The 22,352-nt window shown below is 38.7% G+C and overlaps 2 long non-coding RNA genes across 2 annotated transcripts in view; both read left to right on the top strand.

Moving 5' to 3' along the window:
- The window catches only part of LOC110348107 (uncharacterized), a 41,902-nt gene extending 19,828 nt beyond the window's left edge, over nucleotides 1-22,074 (top strand). Inside the window, exons 3-5 of the long non-coding RNA XR_002393083.2 lie at nucleotides 16,653-16,894; nucleotides 17,590-18,269; nucleotides 19,347-22,074. This is a non-coding gene — a long non-coding RNA (uncharacterized LOC110348107). The remainder of the gene's footprint in view (nucleotides 1-16,652; nucleotides 16,895-17,589; nucleotides 18,270-19,346) is intronic.
- On the top strand, nucleotides 7,361-16,646 carry LOC110348108 (uncharacterized). The gene is made up of 3 exons (XR_015449323.1): nucleotides 7,361-7,918; nucleotides 8,112-9,234; nucleotides 9,888-16,646. It is a non-coding gene; the product is annotated as an uncharacterized LOC110348108 (long non-coding RNA).
- Nucleotides 22,075-22,352: the final 278 nt, after the last annotated feature.

Raw genomic sequence — 22,352 nt, 5'->3', positions numbered from 1 at the left:
GAGCGTAGCACTCTTGTAGAACACGGTAGTTATCCATGGTTCCATTTTAGAAGCAGTGATTAAATTGCAGAGCACTGCTGTGTGATGCCAATTAAAATAACCATTGTCTATTCAAAAGTCTTCCTTCTTTTTCAAATGGAAGCAAAATTCACTTTTCTGCATTTATCCTACAAAAATACATATATCATATGGTGTGCGATTTAGGTTGTTTTAAAGGATCATAATGGTTTTACTTTAGATATCCCATTCTCACCAGGCAATGAGCATCAATTTTGTTAATTAAGAATTTTAAGCTCTTTAAATTTATAGTACAATTACAATTTACTTCATATTGAAGAGAGTCTTTACCCCATGGCACCATTAGCAAAATGTCCACTTATATTAGTTGCTGACAGTTTCAAAGGCAGATGAATTTCACAAGAAGAGTTACCATTTCATTTTTTTCCCATTGAAATTTCTCATTGAATGTCAACTGTTTGTCAGCAGAATGCAGCCATGAAGACTTCTGACTTAAATCTTTCTTTTCTTTTCTTTTCCTCTCCTAAACAAAAAGCCAATTCATCAGGTAGGAAAGGATTGCCTTTTGCAGTCTCAGGTTTTGCCAGAGATAAATGACTGTAAAAATTTAAAATCAATCATTAACAGATTAGCTGTTGGTCCAAAGTAAATAGCAATCAGCTTATTAGGCATCAGGCAGAGTGAGATAAAGGGGAAGAGTTATTGAAAATGAGGATGTTGTCCGGGACTCTGCTTCTTGGATAGCAATGCAAGGAGGTGGTTTCTTTGTGACTCTAATTACAAATGAAAAACAAGGTAGCTGGCTGAGTAAGTTGAGTCCTTGGTTATGTTAAGAGTCCAGTGGCTTTCTGTCCCATGTCTTAGCTTTGCTCACCTTAATTAGCCTGAAAGTCGGTTGTGCTCCCTGCTGTTCCCCTCTTTGCCTGCTAAGCAAGATTTGCCAACTGCTGTTCAGTGGACCCTGCAAAACAGGCCAGAAATCGTGGCTGAGACACCTCAGTTTCAGGAACTAGACCTTTCTTACCCCTTTACACACTTAGTTCAAATTTCATCATTGGTTAGGTTAGGGAAGTGAAGGAATGGTTCATTAGCAGAGCACCTCTAGTTTAAGGTGTGTGAACTACTGTAACGCAAATGTCATAGTCATGATTGTTGCAGGCAAGGTCTGCCAATGCAGGTGAAAAATCAGCAGGTGAAAAATCAGCAGGTGAAGTTCTGGAGGAGAGACACAATACTTTCGTTTTTCTAAGTACCTTCTTGTCTTAGTCACTTTCTTATTGCTGAGACACAATACCTGACACCAGAAATTTAAAGGAGGAGAGTTTTATTTTGACTTACAGTTTGTAGAGGGTTCAGTCTGTTATCAGCTGGGCATATTGAGAAGGGTCCACGGAGGAAAACTGCAGCCAGAAAGCAGAGTGCAGGGGAGGTGTATATACCCTAACAGGTCACACCCCAGTGACCAGGCAACTCCTACCAGACCCCACTGCCTAACATCAAATTTAGCTATAGTGTCCTTATGATTCAATCACCCTTCAAAAGATCCACCTATTAGTTCATGAGTCTTTGGGGGGGAGACATGTAGATATAAACCATAACACTTCCTGAGATAGTTCTTAATTACAAAGGAAACACTAACTTTACAATGATAAAACCCAGTAAATATCCTCTTAACCAAGCAATCATAGTTAACATCACTAGTAGTAACAAGACAGTGTCCCACATTCTCTCTGAAATACACACCATTGTTTTTGTGGTCTTTTTACTAAAAATGCACAATCTGACTCTGATCATGAAAAAAGATCAGACAAACCCACTCTCCCTTACCTGACAAGTCTTCTTTAAAAAGAGTCAAGGTCAGAAATCTCATGGACGACTAAAGAATTGTCACAGATGGGAAGAGACTAAAGAGAAAATAATGTGGGATGCTGGGCTGGATCTTAGAACAGATAAAGGACATACAGTGAAAAATTGGTAAAATGCAAATAAAGTCTGAAGTGTAGTTAGTTATATGGTGCTAATTAACTTTCTGGTTTTCATAATATATTATTATTATGTAGGAAATTAGCATTAGGGGAAGCTGGGGGAAGAAAATATAGGGATTTTCTATTTTTTTCTTTTTGCAACTTTTCTGTGAAGTCTTTTTTAAAAAAAAATATTTTTCCTTTTATTGGTACATTTTAGGTATAAAATATACTGACATTCATCACTGGAAATTTGCACCTTTACATAATCTCTTGGTTATTAATTTTTCCCCCTTCCCCTGCCCTCCCTTCAACTCCTACATCCCTCTCTATTTACAAAGACTTTGTTTGCTTTTTTCATTTTCTCATATTAATTCCATTCCCTTCTTTCCTTTCCTCTATCCCTCCCACTTCCCCTTTGCCCCTTTTCTTCCAATTTCACATTATCTATTATACCTTTTAGTCCTTATTTACACTTTCAGTTTCTCACACTAGAGAAACTATTCAGTATTTACACATATGTGTCCTATTTATTTCACTTAAGAGTATCACCTCAATGTGCATCCATTTAGCAATAAATGTCTCTAATTTTGCATTTTTAATGGCTGAGTAGTACTCCATTTTATAAAAAAAAACACATTTTCTTTATCCAGTCTCCAGTTGATGGGCATTTGCCAAGTTTTAGCTGTTACAGATTGTGTTGCTATGGACATGGGTGCACATATATCATAGTGGTATGATTCTTTTAATTCTTTGGGGAAGATCTCCTGCAGTGGTATAGTGGGGTCAAATGGGACTTCCAGTCCTAGTTCTTTGAGGAACTATACTGATTTCCACAGTGGTTGCACCAGTCTACACTCCCACCAGCAGTGGAGAAGGGTTCCTCTTTCCCCACAGCCCTGCCAGCATTTGTTATTGGTTAATTTCATGATAGCAGCCATTCTTTCTGGAGTGAAGTGGAATCTCAGCGTTGTTTTCATTTGCATCTATTGAATGATCAGTGATGTTGGACATTTTTTCATGTGTTTATTTGCCATTTCTACTTCTTTGTGTGAGAAATGCCTGTTCATTTCAGATACCTATTTTTGGATATTGTCTTTAAATTTGGGAGGTCTGATCTTTTTAAGTTCTTTATAGATTCAAGATAGTAGATGTTTGTCTGAGGGACAGCAGGTGAAGATTTTTCTCACATTGTGGGTTGTCTCTTCACACTGCTCGAGGTTTCTCTTGCTGTGCAGAAGCTTTTTAGTAAGAATAGACCCCACTTGTTGATTGTTTGTGCTAGTTCATGGGCAACTGAGGTTTTGTTCATAAAATCTTTTCCCACACCAATGTCTTCAAGAGTTCTTCCTAAACTCTGTTCTAGCCTGTTCAGCATTTCTGTTTTAATATTTAGATCTTTAATCCATTTTGATTTTAGTTTAGTGCATGGTGACAGACATAGGTCTAGTTTTAGTGTTTTAAACTAAACACTAGTTTAGTTTTTAGTGGCAAGTGGAAACCCAATTTTTCCAGCACCATTTATTAAAGAGGCTATCTTTCTTCCAGTGGGGATGCTTGGCTCCTTTGTCGAAGATGAGGTGGCTGAGTGTGTCTGGAGTTGTTTAAGCATCTTCTAATCTGTTCCACTGGTCCTCAGGTCTGTTTATTTGCCAGTACCATGCTGTTTTTATCACAGTAGCTTTGTAGTATAATTTCAAGTTGGCGGTTGTAATACCCCCTGCCATGTCTCTGTTACCTAGAATTGCTTTTGCTATTCTGGGTCTCTTCTTGTTCCAAATGAATTTTTGGATTGTTTACTCAAGGTCCATGAAGTATGCTGCTGGAATTTCAATTGGGATTGCATTGAATCTATATAGCAGTTTTGGAAGTATGACCATTTTCACTATGTGGATCCTTCCTACCCAGGAGCAAGGGATGTCTTTCCATTTTCTGATATCTTCTTCGATCTCTTCTTTCAGAGTGCTATAGTTTTCAGAGAAGAGGTCTTTGATTTCTTTTGTTAGGTTGATTCATAGGTATTTCAGTTTTTTGGATGCTATTGTGAAAGGAATTGTTGGCCCTATTTCTCTCTCAGTGAGTCTGTTGTTCTTGTAGAGGAAAGCTATTGAGTTTTGTGTGTTGACCTTGTATCTAGCTACTTTACTAAATTTGGTCATTAAGTCTAGAAGACTTTTGGTGGTGCTCTTGGGTTCTTCTATATAGAGTATCATGTCATATGCAAATAATGACAATTTGACTTCTTCATTTCCTATTTTTTTCCTTTTATTTATTTCTCTTGTCTAATTGTCATGGCTAATGTTTCCAAAACTATACTGAACAGGAGCAGTGATAGTGGAAATCCTTGTCTTGTTGCTGATTTTAGTGTGAAGGATTTCAGTTTTTGACCATTTAGTATGATATTGGCTGTTGGTTTTTCATAGATGGCTTTTATCAGAGTTTTGTGCAGGGTTTTTATCATAAATGCATGTTGGATTTTGTCAAATGCTTTTTCTACATCTATTGAGATGATCATATGGTTTTTGTCCTTGGCTCTATTGATATAGTGTATTATATTGATTGATTTGCATATGTTGAACCATCCCTGCATCCCTGGGATGAATCCCACTTGGTCAGAGTGTATGATCTTCTTGATGATCTTCTGCATTCTATTTGCCAGTATCTTATTAAAGATTATTTCATCTATGTTCATTAGTGAGATTGGCCTATAGTTCTCTTTTTCGGTTGGGTCTTTCTCTGCTTTGGGGATCAAGGCGATGCTTGCTTCCAGGAATGAATTCGGGAGTATTGTTTCCCATTCAATTTTGTTGAAGAGTTTCAACAATAGTGGCAGTACTACCTCTCTAAATGTCTTGCAGAATTCAGCGGTGAAGCCATCAGGACCCGGGCTTTTCTTAGTTGGTAAGTTTTTAATTATGTTTTCAAGTTCATTGATTGATATTGGGTTGTTTAGAATTTTTAGGTCTTCTTCATTCAACTTTGGTAATTCATACATGTCTAGGAATCTGTCCTTTTCTTCTGTGTTTTCCATCTTATTGGTGTATAGGTTCCCGAAGTAGGTATTGACAATCCTCTAGATTTCTGCTGGGTCCATTGTAATTTCATCCTTTTCATTCCTAATTGCATGGATTTGGGCCTTTTCTTTCCTTTTTTCTGATAAGGTTGGCTAAGGGTTTGTCAATTTTGTTTATTCTTTCGAAGAACCAACTCTTGGCTTCATTGATTTTTTTTGTATTGTTTTCTTAGTCTCCATTGCATTGATTTCTGCCCTGATCTTTATAATATCCTCCTTTCTATGGGCTTTGGGTTTGTCCTGCTCTTCTTTTTCTAGAAGCTTGAGGTTCAGCATCAGGTTGTTTAATTGGACTTGTTCTGTTTTCCTAATATGAGTATTCATTGCAATGAATTTCCCTTGTGAGACTGCTTTCATTGTGTCCCATAGATTCCTTAATTGAAGGAACTGTCTGATTTCTTCTTTAATTTCCTCTGTGATCCATTGGTTATTTAGAAGTGTGTTGTTCAATTTCCATGTGTTTATGAAATTCCTGCGGTTTCTTTTGCTATTGATCTCCAATTTCATCACACTATCTTCTGATAATATACAGGGGATAACTCCAATTCCTTTGCACTTACCTAAATATGTTCTATGAGAGAGTATGTGGTCTATATTGGAGAACAACCCATGTGCAGCTGAAAAGAATGTGTTTTCTGATTTTGTGGGGTGGAATACTCTGTAAACATCTGTTAAGTTCATTTGTTCAAGAGTTTGATTCAGTTCTAGTATTTCATTGCTTGTTTTTTGTCTAGTTGATCTATTTGTGACAATGGAGTATTGAGGTCCCCCACTACTATTGTATTTGTGCTTATATGATTTTTCATGTCCGTTAGTATTTGTTTCATATAGTTGGGTGCACTAGTGTTTGGTGCATATATATTTATGATTGTCATCTCTTCCTCTTTGATTGTTCCCTTTACAAGGAAGTAGTGTCCTTCTTTGTCTCTCTTAATCAGTGTGAGTTTGAAATCCACTTGACCTTCAAAGAGGATAGCTACTCCTGCTTTTTTTGGGGTTCCTGTTGCATGGAGTATTGTTTTCCACCCTTTAACTTTCAGTCTATGAGTTTCTTTTTGAACTAAGTGTGTTTCTTGTATGCAGCATATTGTTGGATTTTGCTTCTTGCCCCATTCTGCCAGTCTATTTCTTTTGATTGGTGAGTTGAGACCATTAACATTGGTGGTTATAACTGATACGTATTGAGTTATCATTGTCATGACTTTTTCTTTTTGTTGGATTCTCCCCCTTAGGTTTTAATTTCTTTTCATGCCCATTGGATTCATTCTGTTGGAATTCCTGAGGTTGTGATCCTCATTGTCTTTTCCTAGGATTTTGTCTAAAATTTTTTGGAGTGCTAGTTTGGTATTCATGAAGTTCCTAAGGTGCTGTTTGTCACGAAAGTATCTTAATTCACCATCAATTTTGAAAGATAGTTTTGCAGGTACATCAGTCTGGGTTAGAGGTTGCTTTCCTTTAGGGCTTGAAATACATCACTCCAAGCTCTTCTTGCCTTGAGGGTTTGCGTTGAGAAGTCTGCTGTGATTCTGATGGGCTTTCCTTTGTATGTGATTTGTTTCTTTTCTCTCACTGCTTGTAGAATTTTGTTCTTCTGTTGAGTTTCTGAAATCTTAACTATTATATGGGTACATGTACATTTTTTTTTTAATCGAGACTAGTTGGAGTCCTATATGCGACACTTATCTGTATGTCAAGTTCTTTTCCCCTGCTTGGGAAGTTTTCTGCCATCACTTTTGTGAACAATTTTTTTTATGTCCTCTGCACTCTCTTCTGTTTCTTCATTGACTCTAATCAGTCTTATGTTATTCTTCTTTGCATCATCTAGCAACTGCTGGATTGATTTTTCGTGGTCCCTTATAATTTTAAAGCAATTTTTTTTTCCTGGTCACTAATTGCAATCTTATCTTCTATATCTGAAATTTTGTCCTCACATTGGCTCATTCTGCTGCATAAACTTTCAATGGAGTTTTTAATCTCCTGGAAATCTGTTTGCATCTGTTCTATGGATTCCATTTGTTTTCTATGTTGGGATTCCATAATGTTCCTCAACGCCTCTATTTTTTATCTGTGTTCTCTCTAGATTTATTAATTGTGTCTTGCACTATGGGCACAATCTTTGCTGTTATCTGAGAAATTAATTCTGATTTCATTTTTCCCAGATCCTTTTTTGTTGCTAGTTCAGGGAGTCCAGCTTGTTGAGTATCAGAGTGTTCCATCTCATTTCCCTTTGGGGTTGCTGTAGGTGATCTGGAAGTCTTGTTCTGAGGCTTGTTTATGTGTCTTCTCATTTTCGAAGGGAGTAGGGGGTGTGGGGGGGTGCTTGTGCTGCCTGGGAGGCTCACCTCCTTTGTGCTGGGAGCTGTGGTACGCCTACCCGGAAGCCTCTTCTGTTCTTGGAGCTGTGGCTCCTTGACCGGGAAGCCTCCTCTGTGCTGGGAGCTGTGGCCTCTGTGATGTCTTAAAGAAAAAGGCAAACTGCACTGAATGATGAATAAAGAATTTGTGTTAGCTCCAGTAGAACCCAGCTTGTGTCTGGGTCAGTTTTAGTTTTAATCACAGTTCTACTTTTTTTGCCAAAGCTAGAGTAAACCATAGCTTTTGACAGAAACAAAATGTTCTTGGGGCCCTTCCTCAGCTATTGTGACCTATTGTACATTCACTAAGACAGGTAGGAGACAATCCCAGATTGAGGAATGTTGGATCCCATAATTTGTGGGAATTGGCTTCTCAGTTTGTGTGGATTATGTTATGCTGTTTATTCTCATGGAACTGCGTGCTGACTGGGGTTCGTTCTGCCTCATTTTGCAGATATGGGTCTGCCCTGTGTCCAATCAACGGGCTAGTGAGAAACATTCTTCTCAAGGTAACAGCAGAAACATGAGAGGACAAACTGTCATACAAGTACAGTTTGTCTTAGCAAGTATCCCATCTGCTAATATCCCGTTGGTCAAAGCAATTCACTAGACCTAACCCAAAATCAATGGGTAGGGAAGTATACTCTTTCCATGCAGGTTGTGGGGATAAAGTATGTTTTTGTTGTTGTTTTTTGGTTTTAGGGGACAGGTTTCATTACCTGGCTGGCCTCAGACTCACGATCCTTTGCTTCAGCCTCCCGAGTGCTGGAAGTACAGGCATGCATCACCACACATGACAGATAAAGTACATATCGTCTTTTCTGGCCTGCTTTCTGGCCCTTTTCCCTTACTTCAGTGCAGATATGGCAAGTTTGGCCTACCCTACTGAAATGATGGGTTTTCACTGGCAGTGTAACTGCTTGGTGGTGCCTTGGAAGTGCGAATGTTCCCTCCATTGAGTTTCAGTAAAGGTGAAGTCCTGCCGCAAGGGTGAGGTCCTTTAGTGAGATGGTAAAGGAGTGTATTGTGGCCCCTCTCTCAGGTGCTGCATGGGTAAGTTGACTCCAACAGGTTAGCTGGGTCAGGTGCTCCAGGTACCAGGTACTCCAGTTACTGACAATCACCACTCATACCTGGTTCTCAGAGACTGGCTTGTCCTGCAGCATCCCACTGCAGACAGGCTCTTACTGTCTCTTCATTCCTCCTCCCAATTGGCTTGATGCTTCTCTGAAGACATGAATGCAGTGGTCTTACCAACTCTTATAAAAATGTAGTTCAACTGTATTTGAATATTATTGTAGTTTTTTTCACCTTGCATTGTTCTTCTTTGAATGGTTTCAATTTTTTGTGTATTTGTGTTTGATAATAAAGTTATTTTAAAAATTTTTAAAAAATGTAGTTCAAGTTCATCAACTTATTCTTGTGATTTCTCAAGCAGATTCCTCAACTCCCCCAAATCAGTGGATGCAAATATTTCTGCCTTCCTCAGGAAATTAGTGCCTTGTAGAAGAAAGAGTATTTTATAATCTTCTACCCATTGCAGTGAGGTGTAAGTGAACCAAAATAGTTTAAATTATCAAATGGCATTTGTTGAGTGAGTTAAACTTCTGAGCCCTTCATAATCAAACCCAACCTAATTTCCTTGACTCTTCAATGTTTTCTTTTCTCTTGACCTCGCTATTTGTTTTTCATGGACCACAATCATGTATTGCTCATGACCACTGCCTCATCCTCCTTCATCCCTTCTCCATTCAAATCCTTCACAGCCTTCAGGACCCACCCAGAATTTGCCTACTGCAGGAAGCTTCCCAGCCTCCTTTCTTTAGTAAGTTCTCCTTTTTCTACTTTCCCAGAAGTACATGTAGTCTCAGCCATGATTTGACCTTTAGCTATCATTTTATTTTATTTTTCTAACTGCATATATAATGCAGCAACATAATTTATCTTAAGTATCTAGATTATAAAATCTTGTTGGGCAGAGGCCATGCCAAATACTTTTGTATTGTTTTTATTTTATGTTTGTGATGCTAGGGATTGAGCCCAGGGCCTTGCACATAGTCAGGTGCTGTACCACGAAGCCACATATGCAACCCAGGAATATGATTTTAAACATATAGTAGTTATGTGTTTCAGGAAATTGATGATCAGTTTCAAAATTTATATCACAAAACAACTCCTTTGCTATTTTCTAGATGAAATAAACAAAAGCTAGAAAGAAAGAATCAGAAAAAAGCAAAAGAAATCATCTCAAGGTTCATGTAGAATTTTTAAAGAAATAGTAACTTTATATTTGAAAGCAAGAATAGTTATACTGGGCTGATATTTGTTAGATGATGAATCAGTACTATTTCAAACTCTATCTAAGTGTAATGATAGTTTTTATTTTCCCAGTGTTTTGTAGTTCAGTGAGAACAGCCATTGTTATCTCCTTTCATTTTATAGAAATAATGATTCATAGCATGCATATGTTTTTCCCAGTGCCCCCAGCTGCTAAATGACCAAGCCAGTCTGAAATTGTCTTGTGGCTTCAAATCCAGGCTTCTTCCTACCACTCTCACTACAAATCTCTGCTCATCGAGGATGAATCCTTTCCTTCACTTTCCTGGGGTAATTGTGCAGCTTTTGTGAAAAATCTATCACTCTGAAGATGAATTGAACTATCAGGTAAACATTTAAGGAAAGAGAAGGAGCTAAGTTGGAATGTAAGTAGATCCTGGTGTCGAGGCAGCCTGGCATTATAACTGATGACATAATTACTTCCCATATGAGGCAGCACCAATCATGGAGTGGTGTAATAGACAGAGGCTCTTAAGTATTTACAAGGATGGATAAAGTGACCACCCTTCATTAGCACAGGTGGGTGTTGGAGTCTTCCAACTGTTAACTTAGATGGGATTACAGAGTGAATTTCTGGCCCTGCTTGTCCTTTCAGGTCCCCTGTCATGATTTGTAAATTGCCTTTCTGGGCTTTTCTCTTAGCATTTCCCTTTACTCAGCTTATGGTCCAACTACATTGGGAAACCCAGGGTTCTCTAAATACAGTCCCACTTTTTCCTGTGTCCCTGAGTTGATATATCTCCAGTGATTTCCCCCATTAAGCTGTAGCTCAAGGGCCACCTCTTCTGTGGAGCTGTCCTTCCCTCTATTGGGTGTGAGTTCCCATGCTTCCAAACCTACAAGCATTTTCTTTCTCTGTACTTCTCTTAGGCCACCATTGTGTGCTGCCTTTATTATAGAAACCATGCTGATTTCTCTCTCCCTCAAGACTGCAAAATCTTCACAGAAAACTTATCAGACTTGCAGAGTGCTTGCCACATGATGATCCTCACTGTAAACACTGGCTGGGAAAATGACTGAATGAGCAATGGAAAAAAACATCTTATCCAGCCTAGTGGCTGGGAAGATTTTGATGCATCTGTGTATCTAACATAGCACAGTTCTCAGTGCTTTACATGTAGCAGGCACATTGTGTATTTTGTTGAAAAGAAAAAAAGTGTGTGGGTGAACAAAGGAGTAAAGAATGAATGAACAAATAAATGGTCAAAAATGTGTGGGATACTGGGATGGAAAATCAAGGTGAACACAAGTCATGCTAAATACTAGAGTCCCTTTAAAAGAATTAATAACATTTGAAATCAGTGTGTAACCTTCTAGATGTCTGAAGAAATCTGAAATTTCTGCTCTTACTCAAAATATAGGAATAAGTAATGTACATGTTTTTTTTCTGTTAGTAATGATAATGCTAAATTTAATATGCCAATATTCCATATTCTATACTATTTTTAAAGTAAAAACTGATTTTTCAGTATCTTAATTTTGTATTATTTAATTGTGAAATTTAAAGAAATATAAAGTTGGAATCTTTTCTATCTTCAAGCACATCAGTGAGTTATAGGAAGTAAGATTTCACCCAGGTCCACTTCCTTCCCTGCTGAGAGCCCTTCCAGGACATCCTATTGTTTTACTTCCTGTTTCCTGGGTTTATAATAAAGTTGACATTTTTCTTTTGGATCATTTATACCTCTTAGAGCCAGCCACACTTCTTGGGCTCCAGTGGAATCATCCTAGAATCAGAGGATAAAGTAGGGGTCAAAATCTCAAGTTGGGCCCTTGTCCGTCCTTTCTCAGGTAGAGCAGGAAGTCCTGGCAATCACAGCTTACCTTACATAAAATGCTGTTGTTTTGGAAATTATTCCGCATAATTTGTTTTGTAATATTTTAGTGCAATTTTTCATGTTATCATTGTGATCACCATTCTTGCTCTAGAATATAAAAAATTCCCTCAGAATATGCTCTTTCTCCTCTATCTAAAAACTTCCCTGTTAGCAATTAAGACCAACATATAGAAGAGCAAAGTTCACTCAACTGAGATACATTCACCCAACTGAGAGATATATTTCCTAAACATTTGAAAATCCCCTGTTGCTGTATCTTATGGCTCATTAAGGTAGAATCAGAATTTTTAGAACTCTGGCTCTTGCACCTATTTCCCATGGACAATTATTATCTGAACAATTCCTCATGTGGAAGTAAGTGACTTTGGGTTTGGTCCATTCCCTTCCCTTCCCTTCCCAGGCCCCGAGGCCCTGCACTTTTCCTGACTCCCAGACCACAGGCCTGTACAGGATACTCTTTTGGCCTGGGCCCAGCCCTAGGAGCATTTTGTAAATGGACCTCTGTTGTGTGGGTGTGTGACTTGATGTTTGTACCTCAGTTTTGGTAATACCAAGCTTAATTAAACATACTGAGTTCACTTTTAACTGAAAAAAAAAGACTCTCCCCAAGGTGGTCAGCACACCTGCCAACCTTCTACAGTGTGTCAGCATTAGAGCAGCCCTGTCCAATAGAACTTTCTAAGGCGATGGACATATTCTATGTCTGTCTGTCCAGTGTGGCAACCACTAGCCATGTGTGGCTATTGAGCACTTGAAATGTGGCCAGTATGACTGAGGAAGTGAATTTTAAATTTTATTTAATTTTAAATTTAAGTATAAATAGCCACATGTAACTAGCGGCTATGGTAGCAGACAAGCCAGGTTTTAGACTCTTTCCTCTGTCACCATTGACCCCATGCATAGAAAGAATGGGAATGGGGATCAATATTTCTCATGCTGCTGGAGCATCCTGGTGAGGCCTTGGGCTTTGAGGCCTCTTCCCTCTGCTCTCAAGGCCTCCACCACCTGCTTCAGATGCATGAGTGAGAGCAGAAGGAGGAGCAGGATTTTGTTTAGGTGTTTGTAAGTTCAGTCTCTTCCAGCACCTTAAAGGCCATGTGGCAGATATCAGTAACAAGGTGGGATCAGAACAATCTTGTCCATGCTGCTTTCAAAATGATTGGTTACAACATCTTTAATTCTCCATGAAGATGAAGAGTCTGCAGAGAATCTTTCTGCAAAGAACTACAGTATCACTAAGCAGAGATCTACTCATAAATTATCAGTACCCAAATGAGATGCTTTCTACCACACAGCCCCGCACACCTCTTTGCTTACATACATGATTTTGCTGGGAGACTCCCCCACCACATGAATTGCCACCACTTTCTTCTGCAGAATTGAGGATGTTCTTTCTCATATTGTACTTGTGCCATATCTGTCTGTCCTTTATTGATGCGTTGAAGCAAAACAACCATTTACCTCTTTCCTAAATTTCCTGCTAATGTGGTCTGCACAGGTGAGCAAAGTGTTTACATAAAGAAATGAAGCCACTAAATAAAAATTCTACAAGAGGAGTGGATGGGAGGAAAAGTGCATGTGTGTGCTTTAGATCTGGCCATGAAAGCTTTATTCCATGTGCAAAGACAGCGTTATGGAAATTAGAATGAAAAAGGGGAATTTGGTTTATGTAACCATTTAAAATTTGCACTGCTTCCAGGCCCCTGAAGAGAGGGCCAGCTATTTCCACAAAGGCTCAGTGGCTCGTTTCACATCCTTCTGCTTAGGTGCAGTGACAGAACTGCCCTCCTGCCATCCCGTTGGGTGCCACAAGCTGTCCAGACCTCACCTGGCCACCAGCTCAATGAGGTCGTAGCCTGCAGCAAGCACGGAGGGAGGCACACAGGACTCGTTTGTGTTTTGGGGGGAAGGGACTGTGGTGGTGGTAATTACCAGCACATGATTATTTTATTTTGCTTGAATTATTTACAATGGGAGGAAGCAGTTTGGAAAGAAGGGGATATTAGGGAGTGAGTTCCATCCCACTTGCATTGATTCCACCCAGAGCAAGAAGAGCAAACCTATTAGGAAGAAAAATCACTTCCTTTTCTTCCTCTCTTTTCTCTCTCACCCCCCAAGTCTTGGAAATAAATAAATAATGCAAAGAAAAGCTGTGGTGGGGGTGCTTCAGGGAGGGGCCGGTGGCCAGCATCCATGGCCTTCTCGGAGGACCAGGTTCCCAGGATGGCCAGGAGTGCCCGGCTGGAGCTTTCAAGTGCTCGGCTCTTTCCCCACAGACCTTGTGTTGCGTGTTGGTGCATAATGAACACCACATATGGATTTAAATGCCATTTAGAGGATGTTCCATTATAGAACCTGTAATCAGGAGAGTTGGGTCTTAATCCCAGAGGTGCCATTTCCTTACTGCTTTCTAAATTTAAGATTTATAGCTCTCCACTTCCAGAAGAACTTGTGGATGGTTTACAGAGGGAAATGTAGTGAATGAGGGTACCCTGGAGGTAAAACAGCAGAGAAAGAGCCTGGAGGGAGCAGGATGTGGGATGCTGTCAGGCACCAGAGTGACTGCAACAGAAAGCAATAGGATTGTCAACTTCTGTGCAAAGCAGGGATTGAAAACTCGCCTCCTGTGTGTGAGGGGGTAGGTAGAGTAATGTTTGTGAGAATATCATTGATGTGATATTGCACATTTATATTTAGAAAACAAACAAAAAATGCCAATAGAGACAGAGCACCTCATGACCTAATGCTACTGCACATTCATAATAAGAAATATCCTCAGAATGGTGCCCTGGCACTTTAGAGATGAAAAACTTGGGCAGACAGCATCCCCGAGAGAAATGGGATTTGGACTCTAAGCAAGGTAGTGATATTATTTTTTTGTCTTTACTGAAGAACTTTTGAATAGATCTGAAAGGGCAAATTCATAATGTATATAAGTTGTAAAATTTTGCAACAAAATATTGATGTATCTACTCACCCAAATTAAGAAATATATAATAATTGCCCTTGAGACTCTAATAACATCCTTCTTACTCCCAAAGATAACCACCATCATGAATTTGTGCATATCATTCTGTTGCTTTTTTAAAAACAAGATTTGCATGTGTTTGACCCATTGTATAAGTGGAATTACTTTCATATATGCGTCTATAACTTCCTTTTTTTCCCCCATCCAATATTATGTTTATAAGATTTATTCAAGTTGATTATCTGTAACCTATTTGTTCATTTCCATTACTATTTGTTATTCTGTTGTATGAATACTTTAAAACTTACACATTTTCTTGTTGGTGACCATCTGGATATCTCCATTTTTGTTTATTTGTTTGTTATTACTACAAAACACATTGCCATGAATATTCTCATTAAATGTCTGTTATGGACAGGTTTAAAACTTTCTCCATTGTATTTTCCTGAAAATAGCATTGTTAACAAATAGGGAAGGAGCATCTTCAACTCTATGGATCCCACCAGGATCTTGGTCCAAGCTACATTGCCAACAACAATGGTCAAAAGGAACTAAAAAATCTGAATCAATGATGAACTGATTCAGCTGCTCCCAAATATTTGAGTTATGAGCAAAGAGAGACTGCATGGCTAACAAGTATCCATAGATGATGATGATGACAATAATATTGTCATATGTATGTAGACATTCTAGTTTTGGTTATGCAAACATCAGCAGAAATGGGGAACCATATATAAAGTCACTCTTTAGGATCAATAAAACTGTATTTTTTGGTCTAAAATATACAGATTAGTCATTTACATGGTGTCACCAATCCTGGAATTTCTTCTTCCTTTTAGATATACATGTGCAGGATATAAAAGGATAGAAAAGTGGTATCACTAAAATTTACTACTTGAATCTTTCTTTATGACCCGCCTTTAAAAGTAAACACTTTATCAAATATGATTAATAACAGGGTTCTCAAGATAATAATTCTTGTATAAAATAAGGATGTTCATATAAAAACCCAATACAAGAACCAAATTATTAAGCTCCCCTTAAATCAAATTAGGGATATTTCATTGTGAAATATGTCATTTTTAATGTTGAAAGAAAAAGAAGAAAGTCTTTAAAGATTTGGTGTAGGGAGTAAATTCCAAAATGGGAAACAACACTTGTCCTGTAATGAGATGTAAATCATAACTCAGACATTTATCTTCTCCTGGTGAGTTCCATTCCCTACTGAATCAGAGATGAAAAGAAAATATTGGAACTGAGAGTAATAAAGTCAATGCAGCTATCTTCACATGTATGAATAACATTGCCTCACAAAATGGGAGTAACTGGCAGTCCTACGTAGGACACTTTCCCCTTTTCTGAAAACATCTTAGGCTAAAATTTTATCAATATATTTACTATCTAAATGTCAGCAGTAATAGCATCCTTAGGCCATGGGACAGATGTCTTAGGGAGTGTTAAGGAGTAATAGGTCATTTACTTATTCATGAGTATGAATTGGCTTTCCTTTTGGTAGCCAGCTGGGAGGGTCTCTGTTGAAGGATTCAAAGCTCTAAATTTAGGGGTTGACATAATTCAGGGGAGGTATGTAAGGGATGAGTAAGACAGAGGTGAGGGGTAGAGCAACCACTTGGATGCAGAGCACTTGGAGAGAGACATTAAGTATTGTTGAAAGATGGTGAAGAAAGTGAACTGGGAAGACAAAATACTGCCTTGAAAAATCTATCTTAAGAAAGCCATGTATGCCAGCATCATATAGCTACTTGATTCTAGACCACTGTTGTTATTCCTCTTTGCCTTAAATTGGTTTTGGTGAGCTATTATGGTACCCAGTTCCAACCTAAATTTTCTTGATATAGAAAATGCACTAAGAATGTAGTAGATTGAATTATTAGCTCCAAGTCTTTACCCCCTTACTCTAGCCTCCTGTAGACATAGTATATTTTCCTACTCCTTGACTTTGAGCTCATCTGTGAAATTTTTTTGGCCAACCACACACAGGCAAAAGTGTACCATCCTGACCCTAGGGCTTGTGAAGGTTTGTCTTTCTTTGTTTGCTCTCTTGTGACTTTTGTGCTTCTTCTATCTCCATGAACCAAGATTTCCATGAGGAACTACTACTCCTAAAGCTGGCCTACAATTTGAACAGAAATGCGGAGATGATTACCAGCTTATATGCCTGATCTCCAGCCTATGTGCAGATATATGAGAATAAATGGTAGCTGTTTTATGTCATGGTGTTATGGGATGGCTTGTTACACAGCATTTTGGTGGCCATTGCTAACTGATACACAAAGTTTATGAACGCTCTTACAAGTGAACTCTTGGAAAATAACCCATTGGTAAGTTGAGATTTTCTTCCATTGTAACAAGATCACTAGTCTCTTCTTAATAAAATTTTTGTCTGTTTTTTATTTGGATATATCCCAGTGATAGGAAAAGAGCACAATTTGTTACCTGATAAAGATTAACAGAGAATATACTTTTTAGTATAGATAAGGACTAGGGCTGCTGCAATAGCATACTACATTTGGGGTTTTCAGACAACCCTGTGAAGTTCTAGAGGCTCTAGGCAATTCTTGTAAAGGCTGCTTTGGGATGGGACTCCATTCCCTTCTTCCTTCACACAGCTTCCACCATTGATGAACTATTTCTAGTTATTTTGCCTCTTGGGTTTCCTTGTAAGATTTTTCTAACTAAAAGATGAAAATGAGTTTGAAAACCAGAGATGAGGCCCTCACTTTTCTTGGAACTTCTGTTTTTCCACATCTTCTTTGGTCTTCTACAGGCTTCCTTCAGCAGCTTCTCTGCAAAGATCTGCTATTCATTCTTTGACATTTGTGGTGATTTCAAAACATGCCCCCAAGTTATTAAATACTTCTCCCTTCAAAAGATGGGACCTAATTGCCATTTTCTTATGTGTAGGCTATACTTAGTAACTTTTAGTTTGAAATACACAGAAAATGAAGGAGCAGGATATCCAAGATTAGGATAAAAAACATTGTCTTCTCTCTCCCTTTCTCCCAACATTTTTCAGTTTACTCTTGGGAAAGCCAGCTGAACTGAGTATTCTCAGGCAGCCCAGTGGAGGAGTCCACATGAGAAGAATGGAGGCATCTTTCCAAGAGTCATGTGCAACCTCATGAAAAATTTGAAACTACCCCTTAACTTCTTAGCCCACAGAAATTGTTGGGGAAAAAAATGTTGTTTTAAGCAGCTGTATTTTTGGATAATGCTATGCAGCAATGTACAATTACTACAATAAACTTAAATGATTCTTTTCTATAATTCTCTCCTGAAATGCCTGAGTGAGTACTAATAATATTCTTCTTTTTCATTCCCTTTAGTAGGTACCTTGTTTGTAGAATTTATTCCATTGCATTGTCTATTCACATGTCTGTCTCTTCCATTAGACTATGAGATATCTGTATTCTCAGATGCTTGGCACAGTTCTTGGCATCTTACATACTGAATTAAGGATGATAAAAATAGCCACTGCACAAATCTGGAAAAATCACTTAGAGAAGAATAATTAAGACAAAGGATAAAAATTCATCTCTATCTCTGCCATAGTAATCCTCAGTTTTGGCAAGAGATGACACCTGACAGAAAATCCTCAGATGGAGTCAGCACTGTATTTTTTCCACCATGTGTGAGCATGGAAAGTAGTTGTCTGCACTCTTGTTTCAGCAACTGATGGGCATTCCTGCTTAGAAGGTGAGTCTAGCATCACAGGGTCTGTGCCAGACCAGGAGGGGTGTTTTGACAAGGTGTACAGGTGAACAAGTTGGAAATCTATCACTATTCCAAACAAGCCTGGGATTTATGGCTTTGATCAAGTGTAAACAGAAGATATATAATTTACCAAGCTGTAGAGGGTATTTGGTGTTTCAGAAGTCAGAGCTTCACAGTCAATTCAGAATGGTGGAGGTGGCATCTGGTTAATTCCAGTCGGGCCCATGTGGCATGAGAGCCCTCTGGGCATGCCAGGTGTCCCAGGTCCTGAACGATATATTACAATTGAGTTTTAATGATGGCGATGATTTGTGCCTTTATTTCGATGATCATCTAAATACTAGTAGAGGAATATACTGGATCATATGGACGTCAGATTAATATCTTAGAACTGTCATGTGATTTCAGGTCCAGATTTTATGACTTGTGGTGGCTCAGGCGTCCTCTCAAGTGCTAGGACCTAACTTCTGATGCACTGATTCTCAGATGGGGCCTGTGGGCTTGTCATTTCAAGGAGCCACAAGTTCTCACATTTGGGAAACAGTGACAGAGACAATAAATGGTTCCTCTGAGGAGAGATTATTGATTTTTCATCTGGGTAGTCAAGGGAAGGCTTTATGAGGGAGCTGGCATCTGAGTTGGCCCTCAAGGACAGACCCTGCATGCTTTCTCTTAACAAATGACATCCAATGTCCATTTAAACTATCTGCTTGAGAAAATACCCCACTTCCAGAGGCCATTCATTCCCTCCTGCTTATTCTTTGAAAACCTCCACGTGTTCATTACAATCCATGATTGCATGGCTCAGAGAGAGAGAGAGAGAATAGAGTGGCAGAACTTTGTGTGGAGGTGACATAGAGGAAAGGAAGGGGAGCAGCTTGGTTAGGGAATAGGTGGCAGCTCAGTTTAGCTGCTGTGCAGGGCAAATGCAGGGTGCAGGAAGATAGGCTGCAAAGCTGACAAAGGCCTAGGGTGGAGAGCAAGGCATTTTGTTTTTCTGAGTGCATTTTCTCCCTGTAATTAAGAAGAGGAGTTAATTTAATTTTTTTTTTTTTGCAGAGGTGGTCATTTTATATCAATAGAGATGACTGAAAATACAGCAGGTAACACAAATTCATGATTATATTGTTGAACAACCATCTCTGCATCATTCTGTTTAAGAATTCTTGCGTATCTTTAAAGCTTTGGGGTATTTGGGGAATTTTTAATAAATGTGTCATATCTGTTCCTTATAGAAGACATGTGCTTTTAGTATTATCTTGCTATTGTGAAGGTTGAGCCTGGAGAGTCATATTTAAACTACATACCATTGCTCATAGCCCCTTATCTGCTCTTACTCAAGTGAACACTTGACCTTGAGAGAACCAATTCATTATCTGGGCGGAGCTGATCAGACTGTTATGGGAATTTGGAATTGGGACATTGAGAGACTGAACAAAAAGAGGATAGTGCTATATCTGAAAGGTCATGCTAAATCAAACCATGTTGATAGTAGAGGAAACTGGTTGGAAGAGAGAGGTAGAGAGTAAGAACAGAATGGCAGAGGTGAAATATCTGTAGAGAGAATAACCCTGCCTTCTGATATTCCAATTCCAGTTCTACTTTGTACTTGGCCTGCATATAATTTGATTCCTGTCTATGTTTCCAATCCTCTGCTGGATTGGCTATTGTCTTTACAACAAAATCCTCTACACTGAAGCTCATTTGAGTGGATTACTCTTTCTTGCATCCACACATAATCCATCTAAAATATTTCTGAATTTTCATACCAAGCTACTGGTTTGTAAGAGACCATCAAGGTAAAGGGAGTCACATCAGCTGGACACATTGAATGCTCAACCAGCTTCCACCCATTAAGCACAAGGGAGACACCGGTGGCTTCAGCCTATAAGTGGGACTTGGGTAAACAAATTGGCAAAGTGCAACTGGAGCACTGCTTGGAGAGATTCCACCTCTTGATGTGACTGAGGATGGACCACAGACCTCAGCAGTCACTGACCACAGCTGAGGATATTTTTATAAGAATCTGAGACAAGTAACCACAGTGATTATATATATGTGCATATGCATATCTACATATAGAATATCTATGCAAGACATTTATATACATACTCTTACTTTTACATATACTGCATAAACATATATAATATGCACATTATAATATATTATATGTGAATACTCTTAATTTCCCATTGTTCTTTACTTGTAACAAAATCTCAAAATTGAAGAAAAATCATTCCCATTCTTTCAAGTGCCTGATGAAAGCCAAGATCTCTTTATACTAACTACAACATTTAATCAGGAGTGTGTAATATGAATATGCCCACGGTAATGAATTTCAGGAAGCACTACCTGCAGACATTGTCAGTAACTGAATTCCTAGGCTATGCAACTTGTAATTGAAAATCTTTACATTTTAGTTCCACCTGTCATTTTTCTAATTCTACTCACCGAGTATCTATTAAAATCATACCTTTTCTCTGCCTATCAAAGGTTATGCTTTAGTGGAAATGCATATCTTTGGGAATTATGAGTTCTAACGTATTGGTGATTTGGAACTTTTTAGAATAATTTGATGTGTTTCAGGGTTGTTGTAACTTGTGGGAAGGATTTACATCGTGATAAATAATAAACTTCGTTAATACGAGATAGCAATGAGAATTGCAATTTTAAAGTCTTTTTTTCAAAATGCCTAGAATCTTCTTAAGACAGATATGCAGTTGGAAAAATTGGGGCTAAACCAGGGGTGGAGATCCAGGGGATTTTTCTTTGCAATTTTTCCTTGAAGAAGCTTTGCTGTCCTATTGCTTATCTACCCATCTGTGAGGACTCTGTCCCTCAAGCACAGAGGCTAATGGCAACATAATGAATTTTGCTTATCCTCCCTCTTGTTAGATTTCTTTGAGGATGGAAATTTTACATGGAACAACCAAACTACATCACAAAATGGTATTGATATTATGGGATTGCATCAATAGCATTGGCTGTTTCATTTCCATCCACTTATCAGACATATTTACTTCTCAGATATTTCCTTAACCGGAATTGACTGTACTATAATTGCCTATTTCTTTGGTCCATTGGCTGTTAACCTTGAAGTGACTGGGGTAGAGCTGGCAAGGCCTTCCCTGTCAGGCCTGACCTCTCACTATGCTGGAGAGAGCGCTGCCATGACAACAGCGACAGATGTCAGCTAAGCAATGTGCACCCTAGAAAGACTCCTGTATTGAGAAAATCGATCTTGTAATGGTGCCACGGAGCACATTCGCTGAACTGCCAAGTGTTCTAGGCTTAATCATTTATTTCATCTAGCAGAGAGAAGAAAACATAAAAGAAATGAAATGAATTTGACCTCGGTCTTTTGAGTGACTTTAGTGCTACACTGAATTCTAGCAAGTGCCTCTTATGAATTTTAAAAAATTACATTAGGAATAACATTTTGAAGTGAAATGACTCTTGTAATGCCAACCCTCCAGAAACATGTTATTTCAAATGTCAGATACGTAATAGTCATTTACTATTTTCTGTGTATGTCCAGGGGTTACCTCTGTCTTGAGTATGTTTCAGGCAAATTACTAGAAAGGAACCAGGAATGAAGCAGACCGACCATCCTGCTTTGGCTTTCTGCTTTTTTCTTAGCTCAAGGCAGCTGCTTTTGTGCTGAGCACCACAGGGTTTAGTGGATAGCATAAGTAGTGTTGCATATTGAGCTTCTGAATCCCTCTCAATTTTGCAGTCTTCCAATAGAAAGCATGTTCTTGTCTATCTCCATAGTGAAGTTTGTCCCCCTGGCAGTTTATCCTGGGACAGCCTTCCATCGCCTTGATAGGCTTGTCATTCATGTCTTGACACCACTCATTCATCTGAGTCTGGCCTGCTGGATATGCAAATAACTGGAGAACTGAAAACCATAATCCCTCAGCTGTGATGACCAGTATGTCAATGTCACTATTCCTGGAATGAGCTATTCTATCAAGAGCCAGGGAGAGATGGGTGCCTCTAAGCCCAGAGACACCGCATGGACTTATGACCTCTTTTTCTTTGGCCAAGGTCAGAACTAGATTT

The sequence above is a fragment of the Heterocephalus glaber genome, unplaced genomic scaffold, assembly GCF_053883595.1.
Source record: "Heterocephalus glaber isolate CG9 unplaced genomic scaffold, H.glaber_assembly_v1.0 deba00000676, whole genome shotgun sequence".
Lineage (NCBI taxonomy): Eukaryota > Metazoa > Chordata > Mammalia > Rodentia > Bathyergidae > Heterocephalus > Heterocephalus glaber.
Note: the sequence above shows the minus strand (reverse complement) of the source record. Positions and strands in the feature narration are given on the sequence as shown.